Genomic DNA, 15,515 nt, shown 5'->3' with positions numbered 1-15,515 from the left:
AATGAGACCGTGGTTTTGGGCTCTGGAGAAAAATGTGGCTGGCGGCGGCCTATCTCCCCAGGACAGAGTCCGTCGTAGCAGATGTATTCATCAGATAGGCTTCGGTCTCCCACGAAAGAAATTCTGATTGAGGTCTTCTCTTTCTGGCAGACTCTTCAAGTGGACCTTTCTGTAACGCTCACCTGATTCCCGCAGAGGCGCCGGTCTTGACTGGGCGAATACCGTATCTTCAAAGGTGATGTGCAACACACGGTTGGCTCTTTGGGCTGGACCTCTGTGCACTGTATGTCTGACTCGAAGAGTAAGATGTCTGCAGATAGAAAATATGGGATTAATGAACTGGGTTATTGGGTGTCTCTCTCTTCTTCCCTTTCTCTTCTCCTGTAGAACCCCAAAGGTTAACGCTCTCACCTTAGGTAAGTGAACGCCGTGCTCTCCATCTGCCTCGGGGCAGGGTGCCATAACCAGTTTCTTCACTGGATAAGGGTGCAGGCCTCTTGACTTCAGAGGACTGCTGTCCGTCGTTTACTGCACGAACGGTAAGTTCCGAGTATTTCAAATGTCTTTAAAAGTCTTTTGTAATGATGTCTCTTGTTTTGCAGGGTTCCGGCGATGGCGGATGACGGGCTGAAGTGAGTTGAGGATGGAACCCGTGTGAGGAATAGAAGCGCCTGGAAGCACGTAAGTAAGCGCTTGTTGCCTGCTTCACGATGCGCACTAACTGTCCTTTTATCTTGCAGGTACAAGTTCGGAGCTGCTGAAGGGTGCCGGAATACCCACTGGGTTCGGCGTGGGAAGGAGTAATGGCACGTGAGTATTAAAGTTACCCAATGTCTTTAAACGCACCTTCTTTTGTCTTTCAGATGCGGGATGCAGCGCCGGAGGCCTCCGGAGCATGCGAAGAGTTGGTAAGCTTTTGTCTTTCAGATGCCGGAATGCAGTGCGAAGACCTCCGGAGCACGCGAAGAGTAGGGAAGCCTTTGTCTTTCAGATGCCGGAATGCAGCGCGAGGCGTTGGTGACAGCCGATGGACCAGGTAAGAGATGCGCTGTCACTGAAGACCGTAGTGCTAACCTGTTCTTTCTTGTCTTTATAGGTGTTGCTGAAGACTGGATTCAGGATGGTAAGCCTTTTTCCCTTAGGCCCAGGATCAGATGCAGAAGACACGATGAGCGTTCTGCTGCAGAGGATGCAGAATAACGCAAAGCAAGATTCATCCATCGGGTGTGGTTTAAATAGCCTCCTGTAGTGCTTAGGTGTCTCCTTCCACAGCCTCGCCTAGGTAAGAAAAGAGTTCCTGCTTTCCAGAAGAGTTCCAGTGTTCTGAGCCTAGGGAGTGGCTCCTGCCCCACCCAACAGGAAAAGTAGTCCCAAACAGAAGAGGATCAGAGGCTCAACTGGCAGGTAAATAAGCAGCATGGTCTGCTGCAGGTAAGTCCACCCAAGCATTATGAGCCCGGCGCTTCCAGCGCTGGGACTGGGCATATTTATGAGCCTGGTGCCACTGGCGCCAGGACAGGGTCCAAAAGGTCCCAATTGGGACTGGTTGGCACTCGGAACCTGGGTTATGGGTCTGCTTCCAAGGGAGTTGGGTAAATCCTGACCTTTTGGAAGCAGAGATCATGACAGTACCCCCCCTCAAGGCCCCTCCCAAACCGGGCTTCTCCGGGGGTTTGGGCTTGTCAGGAAATGTTCGGTGAAATCTTTTGATTAGACGAGGAGCGTGGACATATTCTGCAGGTTCCCAGGATCTTTCTTGGGGGCCGTAGCCTTTCCAGTCAATTAGGTAAAATAGTTTAGATTTGGAGATCTTGGAGTCCAGAATTCTTTTGACTTCAAACTCGAGTTCTCCATCGACTAGGATAGGTTTTGGAGATTTAGTTAGTCGGGTTTGAGGTTGCACGGGTTTTAATAGAGAGACGTGGAAGACTCGATGTATCTTCATGTGAGGGGGCAAGTCCAACTTGACTGCTACTGGGTTTACTATGGTAATGATGCAATAGGGACCAAGGTATCTTGGGTTGAATGTGCGTGGTCCTTTTAGGGGTAGATATTTGGTGGATAACCAGACTTGATCTCCTACTTGATATTGAGGGGCTTCCTTCTGATGTTGATCTGCTCCTTCTTGTATTGTTCCTTAGCCCTTTGAAGGTGAGAAACGGCTTCCTTAAAGGCTTGGGTGATTGTAGAATACAGGTAGTCTACTGTTGGTGTTCCAAGATCTTGGAGTGGATCCAACTCCGAGGTTCGAGGGTGACTGCCGTATAAAAGAAAAAACGGGGTTTTCCCAGTTCCCGAATGGACAGAGTTATTGTAGGCATATTCGGCTATCCAAAGGATATCTTTCCAAGTTTTTTCAGTTTGTTGCAGCATGCAGCGTAAATACTGTTCCAGAGTTTGATTGGTCCTCTCGGTTTGTCCGTCGGTTTGAGGGTGGTGACTGGTCGATAGTCTCACATCAATTTGAGCCGACCGACAGCAACTTCGCCAAAAATGAGAAATAAATTGACTACCTCGATCCGAAATTAGAACTGAAGGAAAACCGTGCAGTCGGACGATGTTTTCGAGAAATTCTCGGGCCAGAGTTGCTGCTGTTGGCAAGCCTTTGAGTGGAATGAAATGCGCCATCTTGGAGAATAAGTCCACGATTACTAGAATCGTATTGTATCCGGAGCATGGAGGTAGATCAGTGATGAAGTCCATAGAAAGCGTATGCCAAGGGCGAGGTGGGATGTCAATAGGGCGTAAGAGGCCGGCTGGTTTTTCCTTTTGACTCTTGTTTTGGGCGCATACTCCACAGGACATTATAAAGTCTCTGATATCTTTTTACCAAGACGGCCACCAGAAGTAGCGCTTGATCTTTTCTGAGGTTTTGGCCATACCGGGATGTCCTTCCATTAAAGGATCGTGATAACAAGAGATTACCTTTTTCTGTAAATCTGTGCTGGGCAGGTATAATCGTTCTTGGAAATACAATAAGTTGTCCTTCACTGCAAAGTCCTTTCCCTGCAGATGCCAATTCTGTATGTCTGCTGGAGTTACAAGTTGCCTGGCTTTATCCTTAACTTCCTCTATGGATTGTGTGGCGATTACACCCAGAATTCTTTGTTCGGGAATGATAGGTACAGGTTTAGGGTTGATCAAGTGTTCTTCCACTCCCATCCGAGAAAGGGCATCAGCTTTACCGTTTTTTGTACCAGGTCGATAGGTAATTATGAAGTCAAACTCGGCAAAGAATAGCGCCCAACGGAGTTGTCTAGAGGATTGGGCTTTTGCGGTTTTCAAATATTGCAGGTTTCGGTGATCCGTAATCACAGTAACGGTGTGTCGGGCCCCCAGAAGATAATGCCGCCAAGCCTTAAAGGCAGACTTGATAGCCAGAAGTTCCTTATCAGTAATCGTGTAATTGATTTCAGGAGGGGAGAATTTGCGGGACCAAAATGCCACGGGATGCAACTGATTGGTTACTGGGTCCTTTTGTGATAGAACTGCCCCCATGGCAAGGCTCGAAGCAGCAGTTTCAACGATGTAGGGGAGTTCGGGGCGAGGGTGTTTTAAAATTGGTGCAGAGATAAATTTAGTCTTCAAATTCTGGAAAGCTTGTTCCGCCTCGGTAGACCATTCAAAACGTTTGTTTTTCTTTAACAAGGCGGTGATGGGCTGGACTATTCGAGAGAATTCGGGGATAAACCTGCGGTAAAAGTTAGCGAAGCCTAACATGCTTTGAACACCTTTTACGGAGGATGGTGATGGCCATTTGAGAATTGCATCGACCTTCTTTGAATCCATACGCACTCCGCTAGGTGATAATATGAATCCCAAGAATTCAACTTCAGTCACGTTGAAAACACATTTTTCCAACTTAGCGAAAAGTTTGTGTTGACGCAATCTCTCGAGGACCATTTTCACGTGTTTCCGATGTTCAGATTCCGATGAAGAATAAACGAGGATGTCGTCAATGTAAACAACAACACACACATCTATGAGCTCTCTGAGGACATCGTTCATAAAATATTGAACGGCGGCCGGGGCATTGCAAAGTCCGAAGGGCATGACCTGATATTCAAATAGCCCATACTTGGTGGGGAAGGCCGTCTTCCATTCATCGCCCTCTTTTACTCGTACCAAGTGGTAGGCTCCTCTAAGATCCAGCTTTGTATATACGCATGCTTTTCTGACTTGGTCCACGAGTTCAGGGATCAAAGGTAACGGATATCTATTCTTAACGGTGATCTGGTTCAGGGCGCGATAATCTATACACGTTCTAAGGTCTCCTTCTTTTTTTGGAACGAAGAACAAAGCTGAAGAAGCAGTGGACTTGGAAGGACGAATAAACCCATTCGCTAGGTATTGATCCAGGTATTGTCGGAGGTGAAGGTTCTCAGGCTCGGTGAGGGCATAAATTCTACTACAGGGAGGAGTAGATCCAGGTATCAGGTCTATCTGGCAGTCATAAGACCTATGAGGAGGTAGAGAGTTAGCCTGATCCTTCCGGAAAACATCTTGGAATACTAGGTATTCGGAAGGTAACTGGGGAGTCTCTGAAGAAATTGCTGCCAGTGCAACACCAGGTGGAGGGTGACAAGTAGAGACACATTCTGGAAACTGAACCGTTCTTGCTCGCCAATCGATCTGAGGATTGTGTTTCTCTAACCAAGGTATTCCTAGAATAATCTGGAACTGAGGGGCCTTGATCACATCGAACACGATCTTCTCATGGTGTCCATCTTGACTTACTAGCGTCACTTCTTGAGTGGTATGCGTTACTGGTCCGGAGGCTATCTCCGTACCATCCACCGTAGTAATGACGTCCTTTACAGCCTTGGGACAAAGAGTTAGATTCATCCTCAAAACCATTTCATGATCCACATAATTGCCGATGGCACCGCTGTCGACGTAAGCTTCAATCGCATGTAATCGATCCGGATGATCAGGGCTAATGAAGACCATAGGTATCACGAAATGCGAGGTCACGGAACTGGTTTTAACGCTCGGCAAGAGGACCTCTATTCTTGTCGGGCGAGGTCGTTTCCCTGCTCAGAGTTTGTGACCTTGGTAACTGCAGCTCCCACTGCCTTCTTGGCTGGTTTCACCGGACAGTCTCGAAGAAAGTGCCCTGAGTTTCCGCAATAGAGGCATAATTGCAACTGTTTTCTCCTTTCCCGCTCCTTTTGTGTTAGTGGTCGGTTCAGGCCCCCTATTTGCATGGGTTCCCCGGAGTCTACTCCTTTGGAAGGAGTTGGTGGTTTGGAAAATACTCGAGCATCAAACTTGGAACGATCGGCCTTCCTGTTCTGCAGTCTGTGATCTATTTGAACGACTAAGTCTATATAGTCCGGACAGTCTTGCGGGGGATTCACTACTTGGGCTAACACATCTTTGAGCTCTCCACGTAGACCTCTATAAAACAGCGTAATCCTTTTGTCCTCAGGCCATTGAGTTTCCACTATCAGTCTGTTGAAAGACGCAATATAAGCCAAAAGGTCTTGATTACCCTGTCGCAACGAAAGAAGCTCATTGTCCAAGGCCTGCCCCTGTGAATGTCTTGCGAACAGTTTTTCCATACTGAGCTGAAAAGCTTGAAAATCATGGAGAACCGGATCATCTTGATTAACTAGAGGGATCGACCAGTCTGCCGCATTGCCACTAAGGTACGAAAGCACAAAAGCTACTTTAGCTTGATCAGTTGGAAAGGCTGCTGGCCGGCATAAGAAATGCAACCGGCACTGATTAATAAATACTGCAAACCTCTTTGGGTCACCAGAAAATCGTTCTGGCGGAGCCAGAGGTACATTCCCAGGTAGGTTGATCTGCACTGGATTCATAGAGGATGTTGAAGGAAGATTTGCCCCTGATGCGGGTAACTGGGTCTGTCTGGCTTGTGACTGTAGCAATTGTCTAGCGAGATCGTCTGTTCGCTCCTTGGAAATAATCGGTTCCCTTCTTAGAGCGTTCGTTTCCTGACGGGCTGCATGCACTTCTGCTCTTAGTTCCCCAAGTAACTGGGCTAGCTGGTCGGTATCCGAGGTTTCCATAGCGCCTGGGCGGGAGTTTTGCGGTAGGCTTTGCGTTCTGTAACGCTCACCTGATTCCCGCAGAGGCGCCGGTCTTGACTGGGCGAATACCGTATCTTCAAAGGTGATGTGCAACACACGGTTGGCTCTTTGGGCTGGACCTCTGTGCACTGTATGTCTGACTCGAAGAGTAAGATGTCTGCAGATAGAAAATATGGGATTAATGAGCCAGCGACCGTCTCTCTCGTTCCAGGGGTAAGCTCCTCCATCCAAACCTCAGCAGTCTGAACCGTCATGCTTGGCTCCTGAGAGGCTAAGATATAATAAGTGAAATTCGTCAGAGGACATCCTGGATGTATTTGTATTTTATTTTATTGGATATTTGTAAGGTGCCTATACAACAAATGGTGTTTCAAGATGCCAAAAGATGAACAAAAAAAGAAACAAAATAAGGAGGCTGGAGGGGGCAAGGGAGATAGATAACAATAACGATGCAGCCATCAAATACATTTATGCCTGCAGGTGGTGTACATTCTCGGCTTGGTGTTAGGAGATTTCCGTCTGTCTTACCTCCTGGGTTCTAGAATTTCTGCTTTCTGTGACCGAGACCATCCTGCAGATTGTCACTGTGAAGGGGGACTTAGCGGCCATCTCATTATTTAAAAGGACCGCTGAGCAAAGCTCTTTCTTCACAATTCCCAATGTTATAGAGTTTTCGCAGGGTTTGTGCAACAGATTTCCGCATGCTAGATTGTTGTTCCTTCTTGTGACTTGCATTTAGTGTAAACTTTATGTATGGGGGCTCTGTGTGAGCCCCTTGTGTGAGCCCCTGCATTCATGTTCATTAAGGTTGCTCACCTTTCAGGTGATATTCCTGGCACCCATCACTTGGGGGAATGAGCTCTGAGCATTATTGGTTAAGCTTCCCTACTTAGTATTTTCCAATATTAAGGTGACTTTTAGAGGGAGACTGCCCTTCCTTACAAAGTTTGTTTTGAAATCCAATCTCTTCCAGAAGATCCAGCTTCCCACCTTTTTAATCCAGCGCTACCCTTCAAAGACTGAAGAGCGATTCCATTGGCTGGACCCAGGGCAGGCTCTCAGCTACGTCTCTCGGATGGGGGACAGCAAGGAAGATGACCAGCTTTTTGTGGGTTATGCTGGTCCTCGTGCTAGCAGGGCTGTGACTAAACAGACTCTGTCAAAGTGGATCATCTGCAGCATCTCAGAATAATATAATTTGTCTGAGAAGGATGTGCATTAGAGTCTTCGGTCCCTGTCTTGAACATATGCCAATCGGCCATGTGGGTCTTGCTGCGCACGTTTCCCTAAAATTACTACTTGAATCGCTTTGATTGAGAAACCCACCAAGTCTCTTCTGGTTTAGGTAGTGTCCTCTCACACTCCTCCAGATATACATACTGTTTGAGAATCGATCATAGATGAGGAATCTGTGGGAGAAAGGAATCCATTAGCAGAATAAATTACTTAACTCTGTAATGTTCTTCCCGACTGATGGATGTTCTTTGCACAGATTTCTCATCACCTTTCCAACCAGCCTCTCTTGTCAGATAGTTCATACACCTCATCTGTTCTGTGGTCCCTTGTGGTCTCGGTGCTAGAGAAAAAGGGCGGAACTGAGGTAATGGGACGTGCCGCTCCATATATTCTGGCCCTGATGTGACATCTGCTGTATGGTACTTAACGGTGCTAAACTGAACCAACAAACAGCCTCACTGTGGTCGGTGGTGGCGAAAAAGATTCTGAAGGCAGCTTGTGCTGGATATGAATGGGGTTTCTGTTTTTCAGTGTATATTTTGTCAATGTCAGTGGTGTTTTTCCAGTGTTTTTACACAATTTAAAAATCTGTGCATCTCAGTGTTTATATCATTTTTGTGGAAAATGGAGTGCAACAGTGTTTTTCCAGTGTACATGAAAAAAACATGCATTTATTAACATACATACTTTTGAAGTAGACATCATGAGACATACAATGTTCTCAATGGAAGGGATATTAAGATAACAGTCTCTCAAAAGGGGTAGACAACATGCTTCTGCTGAGAAAGGACACTGCCACTGGAAAGGATGTAGGCAATTTTATGTACAGAACAATGCCCTTTATTAATATCCCGGTTAGGTCCTATGTGTGAGGGCCTGTGTGACAAAGGACGTGCAGGAGCACTAAATGGCATGGGTGCGAAGTCACAGAAAATTATGTTACAGGAAGTCACATGGGGCTTTGAAAATTGATTGTATTGTGTAAAGCAACATTACAAGAAATTGTTATGAGTAAACCAAATGGCAAACAAAATGTGTGATGTATTAGATATGTTATGTTGATTTATACGTGCACCACTTCCATTTTTAATGGTATATAGGTGCTCTGTGAATGGTCACTGGTATTACTTATGGAGCAATCAAATTACTGGGATATTTATTTTCTAGAATACAATGTGGACAGAATCAGGTCTCAGGACTTCTACCTTTCATGCATATGTCGCAGTGAGATAAAATGATTTTCCTAAGATCACACACTTCAATAAAGTGGTGATGCAGGGATTTAAGCCCACTCTGAGACAGAATTTTGACCACATATATCTTCCAGGCTTGAGTTGGTAGAAAGATTTATTTTTTGTTTTTCAAGAATACTCTGTACACAAATCATAATAAACCACTCCGACAAACATATACACCCTTGTAAAACTATGTTAAGCAAAAAGAGGATCATTCTAGCTTTGTTTTCCCCAACTTTAACAGAATCTTGAATGTATTTGAATGCAAAGCAGCATTTATGTATTTGTTTGCTTGTTAGGTGCTTATACAGGAAATAAAACTGTTTCAAAGCGCCCACAGGGCACCATGGAGGGGACATGGGGTAGCAATACAATTAAATACAAAAAATACGGAGGGGGAAGGGACGGCCAAACCTACTATGCCTTGTGAGTATTCAGAACGTGCAAGTGCAGGAAGGAAGAGGGCAGTGGGGTAGGTGCTGAGGTGTCCATGCTCGAGGGTGAGCCACAGATGAAGTGCAGGGTATAGTAAGTGCTGTGCGCCAGGAGTCACGTTGGGTGGAAGTGCGAATCTCCAGTGCAGAAGGTGCGCCGAGGCAAGTGCTGAAGGAAGACAAATGCTGGGGAGATAGGGTGTCAATGGTCAGGAGCCCAGTGGATGCATAAGGGTCCAAGGCACCAATCACAGCAGCTGTGTGGTTAGCAGGGGAGGGAGGAACGGAAGCAGGAGGAAAAGAGGACAGTCTTGAGGTGTTTTCGGAACTTCAGAAGGTCCTGCTCAAGACGCAGCAGAAGAGGGAGGCTGTTCCAGAGGAAGGAACCAGCTGACTAAAGCAAGCGGCCTCCTGCTCTTTTTTACACCTAGAGAGTTGGTGCCAGTGGAGCGTAGAGGTCTAGAGGTCACAGCAATTGTGAGATTAGCAGAGGCAGGAATGAAGGAAGGAAGGTGAAGAGGAATGTCTTGACGAGATCCTGGAATTTGAGGAATTCCTGCTCAAGATGAAGATCAAGAGGGAGGCTGTTCCATAAAAGGGGGCCAGCAGAATAAAGTGGTTGGCCTCTGGCCCTCTGTTTAGTGAAATACTTTACACACATAGAGTTGGTTCCAGAGGACTGCAGAGGTCTAGAGGGAGAGTAATTGGTAAGAGACAGTTGCAGATAGAGTGGTCCCCGGCGCCAGACAGCCTTGTGCATGATGCAGAGGGACTTGCATTTGATCTGTGCAGCAACCGGGAGCCAGTGGAGGCTTTATAGGACAGGGGAAATGCAGTCCAGGGGCTTAAGGCCAAGGATAAGTCTTGCTGCTCTATTCTGGATTAGCTGAAAAGGATGCAGAGTGGAAGCTGGTAGATTGAGGAGGAGGCTGTTGCAATAGTCAAGCCTAGAGAGAACCAGGGCTCAGAAAACATTGAGCTGCTGGAGGAAAGTGGGAAATGGGAGAATTCATTTGAGAAGGAAGAGTTGAAAGTGGGACTTCTTGACAATGTCCTACGTGTGAGGGAGGAAGGATAAAGGAGTAGTCAAAGATGACTCCAAGGTTTCTGGCTTCAGAAGGAGGAGGGGGAGAGCCTAGGAAGGCTAGATAGAGAGGAGGGAAGAAGGAAGGAGCAGAGGTCCCAATTGGAAGGATCTCAGTTTTTCTGGCATTAAGGCAGAGATCAATGTAAGAGCACCAAGCCTGGATTGCAGACAGGCAGTCAGGGATGAAGGAAGGTGCAAGAGAGTCATCAGGAAGTCTAAAAAAGAGTTGAGTGTCGTCTGCATAACACTGGAATTTGAGGGAAAAGGAAAAGATGAGGCATGCCAGTTGTGCAAGGTAGTTGTTAAAGAGCCAGGGAGAGAGGATAGATTCCTTTGGGACATCACAGGAGGAGAAGGAAGTAGGAGAGGGAAGGAGCCAAGGATGACATGGGAGGAGCGGTCAGTTACGAAAGTAGCCAGCCAGTCCAGTGCCCGTTCCGAGATACCAAGGGTATCATGGAGCCTTTGTATGAGGATGGAATGGTTGACAGTGTCAAAGGCAGAGGAGAGATCAAGTAGGATGAGGACAGCTGGGGAGTTGGAGTCCAGAGATGCGAGCAGTTCTTCACCGGTGTTCAGAAGAGCAGTTTCTGTGCCTATTGGTGCTCGGAATCCAGATTGATGATCATGAAGACCACCGACTAGGTCGGTTTGTAAATTGAGTTGGGGCAAGACCAGCTTCTCCAGCAGTTTCCCCAGCAAGAAGGGGTGATTGTAATAGGGCGGTAGTTGGATGGACAGGTAGGGTCTGCTGAAGGCTTTTCAAATAGTGTGTGCACAATGGAGTGCTTGAGGGAGGAGGGGAAAGAGCCAGTGGTGAAAGAGTGGTTGCAGAAATCAGCGAGCGTGGGGGCAAGAGAGACAATGTTGTCCTTGAAAGTTCTGCATGATCAGGGGGGGAACCTGTTTGGAAGAAGCCTTTGTAGAGTGGACAACTCTGACAACTTCTACAGGTGTGACAGAGATGAAGGAGGAGAAGGAGGAAGGCGGAGATGGTGGCCAAGTGTTACGCTCACCTGGTCTCTGCGGATGCGTTCGAGGCACGGTTGCAGCCCTCCCGGGGGTGAGGTCGCTCGGGTCCGACTTTGCCCTCTGCACTTATGTGGTGACTGGTGGTAATAGGTGATGCTGCTCAGGACTGCTCCTGCGTGGAGAATAGGAGGCATGAGTATGCCAGCTTATGCGCCTGATCCCCTTCCAGACCCCTTCTCCCAAACTGTGGTACCCGTGGGATGCACTGTCCCTGGAAAGCTCACCTGTTGATTAGTTTTGGCGAGCACTCCATCCTGCTGCTTCTGGCAGGTGCGCTTGTATGATCTGGACTGAGTTCCTTCACTGGTCCCTTGCACGTGGTATTCCAGTCCTGCTGCGACTAAGCCACTATACTTCAGTTAAGTGTTCCTGTTTGCCTTTGTCTTTCCTCGTCTGTTTTTGTTGTATTGTAAAGTTTGTTGTCTTGCATTGCTGTCCATTCCACTTTTGATGTTTGATCTTTTGCTTTCTTCCCTTCCAGGTGATGTTGCCGGCCCGGCAGAAGCTGCGGAGCTCGAGGTGGCAGCCGGAGGGAATGAGGAACGAAGCTGCAGCAGTACAGTAGCTGGTAAATTGTTAACTAACTAGGGGGCGCGCAGGGTTCAAATGTGGCGTGGCCCTAGGACGGATGTTCTAACGTTGTCTTTCTTCTTCTTCACAGGGTCCGCGTTCGTTGATAAAGAGTGCAGTGCTGCGGCGTCGGGATCAAGATCACTGGATGTCAGGAGATGAGTCTGCAGATGAAGTGATGAAGCACCAGTTTCCTGGAGGTGAGTATGCAGGAGAATGCCTGGTTTCAAAGGTAAGTAAACTGATCCAAGCAGTGGTGAGCGTCACTTTGCACGTGAATGAACAGTAATGCGAAGCACCAACCTTAAGGATGGAGCAGCTTATATAGCTGAGCTTCTGAAGCCACGCCCACCAGGAGCAGCCTGCCTGCCACACCTGATGAGTCAGCACATGAAGACCAGGCCTAGGAAGCCACACCCGATGTGTCAGCACATGGGTATGTTCTCTGAAATAAAAGCTTTCAGCTCCTGGAAAGTTCTTGTAAAATAAAAGCACTCCTGCACTGAAATAAAGTAAAAGCACTCTTGTACTGAAATAAAGTGTTCCTGCTCACATCTCTATATGAGCCTGGCGCCTTTGGCGCCAGGACTGTGTCCAACCAGGGCCCCTGTGTTTATGGGTCCCAAAGGGACATACGTGAGTCAAGTGACCCATTGCCCCCATCACTAGATGGTGTGGTTTTTGTGTTATGTGGCCATGACACCAAGCGAGGCAAGAGGGTATGAGATGGGTTAGGTGGGTGACTAACAAAGGTGTTCAGGATGTTCCGAGTTTTGGTGGCAAAGTGTGTGGCCAGTGCTTTGCAGAGTGCCTGGGATGGAAGAGGGTAGGACGAGACAGCAGAAGGGTTGGCTAGCTCCCTGCAGATTTTGAAAAGTTCAGACGTGTTACTGGAAACACCAGATACCCATGCCTGAATATGGGCCCTTTTCCTGGCACAGATGGTGAGTCTGTATTGCCTTCAGGGAAGGCAGCAGGCCAGTTTGTCAGATGGTGAACCTGGGGTTTGGCACTTCCGTTCTGCTGCTCTGCACTTACGTTTCAAGGCTGCAAGTTCGGAGTCATACCAGGTATTATGTTTAGAGGCAGGTTTCAGGCGGATCCTCATAACTGGGGCAAGGATGTCAAGGGTGTTGGTGATTGTTAAGTGAAGATCGCTGTGAGCACAGTCTGAGGTGGAGTCTGAGGTAGGGGATGAAGGGGGGATAAAGGTAGAGGCAAAGGCAGTGACTGACCCCCGTTTCATTGGTGAATGTTCTAGAATGAGGTTGGCAGGGCTTTTGTGGGTGTGGTAGGAGGGCCGAAGAGACCCAGGTGGGAGGAGAGAAGAATATGGTCTGACCATGAGAGAGGGGTGGCCGGAGAGGGAGTGAGCGAGCGATCGGAATGGATGATGGCATACAGGTTGTGTCCAGCCGAGTGGGTGGGATTGGATGGGAGGATGGAAAGCGAGAGAGAGGTGCAGAGGTTAGTGAAAAGAGTAGATGCTGAGGCAGAGGCGTCCTATTGGATGTTGAAATCACCTAAGAGGAGGAGGTTGGAGGTGGATGAAAAAAAGCAAGAGCAGAAATCAGCCCATTCAGACAGGAACAGGGTGGAAGCACCTGAAGGCCGATAGATGGTAGCAGTGGTCAGAGTGGAGGAGGGAGCGATGACCAACTTGCAAGTATAGAGTTGGGTGGGTACGATGGAAGAAGGAACCCACTCAGGACAGATTAAAGCAATCCCACCACCAGCACTGTGAGGTTGAGACTTGGAAATTATCTTGAAGTCGACAGGGAGGAGGGATTCAAAAGCAGTGACAGAACTGGCATTGAACCATGTCTCGGTGAGAGTGAGAAGGTTGAGGTCAGTGTTTTAAAGAAGGAGGCAGATGTCATCAGAGTATAAGGTTGGGTTGAGGACCCTGGACCGGGATAGTGCCAGTATGTTAGACATTAACGATGCAGCGTGAGGATGAGAAGCCAGCCAAGAAGATGTCCCACTTGGTCCCACCTTGGTCCCCCTCTTAATGGGGGAGGAAGTGAAAGGGGAGAGAGTAGAGATAAGATGAGGAGTCCAAAGAGCCGGAGAGGGGGTAGAGAAGAGAATATCAGTGAAGACCTTTCTAGAGGTTGCGCTGACTTTGGTGTCTGCGATGGGAAGGCCAGGGTTTACATGCAAATGTCTTTTTTTGTGCTTTTTCATTCCAGACTTTGTGAGAGAGGGGGGGATAGGAGATAGAGAAGCAATTGGAGAAGATAGCAGAGATGGTGAGTGCCATTAGGATGATGAAGGGAAGTTGAAGGAGAGGGGTGACTGCACTACACAGTTCTCACCTAATCTCACAGGTGTGCTTGCAATGGCAAGGCAAAAAGCAATGAAGTTAGGATGCAGGATGTAAATACACACAGCTAATTTCGATATTCAAATGAAAGGCCACAGGCAATAAAATTAGGATGCAGTGAAGTTAGGATGCAGGATGTCAATACACACAGCTAATGTCGATTTTCAAATGAAAGGCCACAGGCAATGAAGGGTATTTCTGTGGTAATTCAGTACCCACCTGCACTCCAGCAGATCAGCGCAGGGGGTATAACATGAGAGATCCAGCCAGCAAATAATCAGGCTTCACCATAGGCAAAAGGAAGAAAAGAGAGAAGGAAAGAGCAGGTTGCAGCACTCCTGTTGAGCTGGATGCATGCATGGGATCGCACAGCAGGTCATGAAGTATCTACATGTGAAGTGCCGGTGAGCGCAGGACACATCAATCATCCATCGCATGGCTCCCCGGGTCTGTGGGCTTCGTCAGTACGAAAATGATTCATGCGGGATAGAAGGATCCAAGTCCTGGAGTGGCTGCGCCGCACATCCCCAGTGAATGCAGTGGGGTTCAGGCGACTGGGGTGCCTCCTACTCCTCCTCCAAAAGCCATTTGATGCGCCCCTGTAATGTTGGTCTAGCAGGGGGGATGCAATGAGCCCCCGAGCTGCCTCCACAGGACCGTAGGGTGCCAAGGGACACCACCAGTCTCCTCGCCAGCTCATAGCAACGACCGTATGGCGGCTGCCATTTCCCCCATGCGGTGCAGGCAAAGCTTTGTATTCTTCCTCGCTTGCCTCCCCCAGGGGCGATAGATGGCAGTGTTGGGCAGTGGCAGGCAGCCCGACCAGCAGCAAAGCACAGCCACTCCACTGGATTCCCTTGCTTCAACCGCCATCTGGTGAAGGATGGGAAGCGCCTGGCAGCCGCCGTCTAGTTCAGTTGAGCTGCCCGCTGCAGAGGTCACTTTCCCTCCAACTCTCCTCCTTCCCACTCCAGGCTGCCTCCATTGCCCTTTGCCGCCCCCCCTTCGCTGGACCGCTCCCGCTGGTCGCCAACTTCGGGTCAGGCTACTGCTTACTCACGCTCTGTTTCTCCAGGGAGCACAGCTGATGCTGTCCCCGTACCCCACCACTGCCAAGTGCCTCTCCGTTACTTCTCATTCACGTTCTGGAGAAAAACAGTGCTCAAGCTGCTCTCAAACATCTTTTTAGGAAAGTCTGATCCCGGAGCTTTTCCCAGAGTGACCACTCCGTCGGGCATCTTATGTTCTGCATGAATCTAAATAATGCAATTTGAGTTTTGTAAATGTACTTTCAAAAAAAGTGCAACAAAATATTTTGATGAGGTCACCTGGTTCAGTCATAGATTTTCACAGGCATTCAAGTGGAGATTAGGGAGGGTTGGCAGGGCCTTAATGCACTGTAGTAGGAAAAGGCCTTAAAAGAGTACTAATACTGTGCAACAGTGTACTTTGTCACAGACACCTTAGATACCCACCTGCCACTCATCTGCTGCTTGCCTTATCACAGCATGTGTGCAGGAATAGAGTCTGGGAGCATGA

The 15,515-nt window shown here is 48.2% G+C and overlaps 1 long non-coding RNA gene across 1 annotated transcript in view; it reads right to left on the bottom strand.

Moving 5' to 3' along the window:
• The window catches only part of LOC138498610 (uncharacterized), a 93,171-nt gene extending 78,197 nt beyond the window's left edge, over window positions 1-14,974 (bottom strand). Inside the window, exon 1 of the long non-coding RNA XR_011278782.1 lies at window positions 14,196-14,974. This is a non-coding gene — a long non-coding RNA (uncharacterized lncRNA). The remainder of the gene's footprint in view (window positions 1-14,195) is intronic.
• Window positions 14,975-15,515: the final 541 nt, after the last annotated feature.

Source organism: Ambystoma mexicanum, chromosome 5q, assembly GCF_040938575.1.
Source record: "Ambystoma mexicanum isolate Mex_15411 chromosome 5q, UKY_AmexF1_1, whole genome shotgun sequence".
Classification (NCBI taxonomy): domain Eukaryota; kingdom Metazoa; phylum Chordata; class Amphibia; order Caudata; family Ambystomatidae; genus Ambystoma; species Ambystoma mexicanum.
This window is presented reverse-complemented; position numbering and strand designations above follow the sequence as displayed.